The sequence below is a fragment of the Mustela erminea genome, chromosome 18 (assembly GCF_009829155.1).
Source record: "Mustela erminea isolate mMusErm1 chromosome 18, mMusErm1.Pri, whole genome shotgun sequence".
Classification (NCBI taxonomy): Eukaryota; Metazoa; Chordata; class Mammalia; order Carnivora; family Mustelidae; genus Mustela; species Mustela erminea.
The window spans coordinates 36,427,894-36,430,126 of NC_045631.1; the positions used below are offsets into that span (position 1 = coordinate 36,427,894).

At 37.1% G+C, this 2,233-nt stretch overlaps 2 non-coding genes across 2 annotated transcripts; both read right to left on the reverse strand.

The window, feature by feature from the left end:
- Positions 1–757: 757 nt before the first annotated feature.
- On the reverse strand, positions 758–827 carry LOC116578611. Its single transcript, XR_004280978.1, has one exon. It is a non-coding gene; the product is annotated as a small nucleolar RNA U2-30 (small nucleolar RNA).
- Positions 828–1,029: 202 nt separating this feature from the next.
- On the reverse strand, positions 1,030–1,106 carry LOC116578614. The gene has a single exon (XR_004280981.1). It is a non-coding gene; the product is annotated as a small nucleolar RNA U2-19 (small nucleolar RNA).
- Between the last annotated feature and the right edge of the window lie 1,127 nt (positions 1,107–2,233).

Consider the following 2,233-nt stretch of genomic DNA (forward strand, 5'->3'; position numbering starts at 1 on the left):
GGTAACTTTAGAGTGGAGAAGACTGGCACACACCAACTTGATCAAGTAGTCAAAGCGAACATCACAGTGATGGGACAATCATGCCCGAACCCATAGGATGCAATAAGAGAGAGACATAGTATCATTTCTGTGACATTCTTACATGAAATGCTCCACCTGAATTTAATCATGAGCAAACACCAGACCGAGTCCAAGGTAAGAGATCAAGAGATCATCTAACAAAACAATGGGTCTGTAATCTACAAGAGTGTCCTCAAAGTTAAGAAGAGACTGAAACACCATCCCATATTGGAGGAGACTAGAGATATCTGAGAACCACGTGTAACATGTGATTCTGTCCTGGATCCTTTTGCTACAAGGACATTATTGGGGTCGCTGGTGATACATGAATGGGAGGTGTGGATTAGATGGTAGTAATGTTCCAGTGTTAATTTCCTGACTTTGATGATGGTATTGTGGTTATCCAGGAGGATGTCCTTCTTCATAGGAATCATACATTGAAGTGTTTGGGAGATGGTGGCAACTTACTCCCAGATGAGTTAGTGAAATTGTTTTTTTTATTATATTAGGGACCATTCTATAAGTTTGAGATTGCTTCAAATTAAATAAAATTAATTATAATGTATGTGAAGAAACTGGACTAGTTCCTGAAACCTAAGAGAAAAACAGATCATAGAAAATACAACCTCAAAGGAGACCCAGATATTAGAGTTATCGGACATTGTTTGTTGTTGTTGTTGTTGTTGTTTTTCAATTCTGAGCTCAGATCAAATGTAGAAAACTGCATAGTTATAAAGGTCAGTAGTAAAACCTTTTCATCATTGTTCAGATCTGATTGGCCTTTTATATACACGCCCTCATTTTCTTTCATCCATCAACAAGTCCTCAGTTATCTGTTGTCATCTTTACAAACACACACACACACGTGCATGCGTGTGCACACGCACACAGACAGATACACACACACACACACACACACACACACACAGACCTAAGCCTTATTGTTTTAAATTACTTTAAATATTTGCTTCTCAGAACTACAGAGATCATGCATTAGGTAGACTGTAAGGTCTTCTGAAGCTCAAATTTGGCTATTTTCATAAAACACGGTTTGAAAATAAGATAATACTGTGTAATAAAAGAGATAACAAGTTGTAGGCTTTCATAAAAGAATTGGGATTAATGAACAATAAAGAATCAAATGGAATCCTAGAATGGAAAAAATACAATAACTAAAATTAAGAACTTATTACACAGATCTTGATGTATAGATGGAGCAGAAGAGAGAATTAGTGAGCTGGAAGAGAGTTCAGTAGGAAATACCTAGACTGAAGCACACCACAGAAAAAAAAAGATGGGAGGATGCAGAAAATACTGTTAGTGTAACATGCAACACAATAGAAGTTCTAACATATATTTCTGGATTCCAAAAAGGAGAAGAGAGAAATAATGGGGTAGAAATAATATTACTGGCCAAAATACACTTGCCAAAAATACTTTATACTTGACATAAGACTCAAACTAAATAGGATGATTACAAAGAAACCCTACTCAGGCACACTGTAGTTAACTTGCTAAAGATTAAAAACAGAGATAAATCTTAAGAGACACATTATTACTTTAAGGAAATGACCCAAATGACAAATTGAAGAGATGAAACATACACGATCTAAATGTGTTTTGAATATAGTTTGAATAGATGGGATTAACAGCATATTAGACATAGCAGAAGAAGAGATCAGTAGACTCAAAGCCGTATGATGACATAATAGCAGAATGTTTCTTTTCTTTTCTTTTTTAAAAAAGATTTTATTTACAGACAGAGATCACAAGTAGGCAGAGAAGCAGGCAGAGAGACAGGGAAGCAGGCTTCCTGTTGAGCAGAGAGCCCGATGTGGGGTTCGATCCCAGAACCCTGGGATCATGACCTGAGCCAAATGCAGAGGCTTTAACCCACTGAACCACGCAGGTGCCCCTTCAGCAGAATGTTTCTGAAAGGAAGCACAGAGAGAAAAAAAGAAGCACACCAAAAACATAAGAGAACCAGCGACCTATGAGAGGCTATCAAGTGCTCTAACATCCTTATAGTGGAAATCCTGAAAGAGAGGGGAAAGAGAAAAAATAGTGACCCCAAATTTTCCAAATCTGACAAAAACTAGAAACCCAGAAATCAAAGGATCTCAACACTCATCACAAAATGACAGTGAGGTCTGTTAAAATCAAGTTGCTGAAA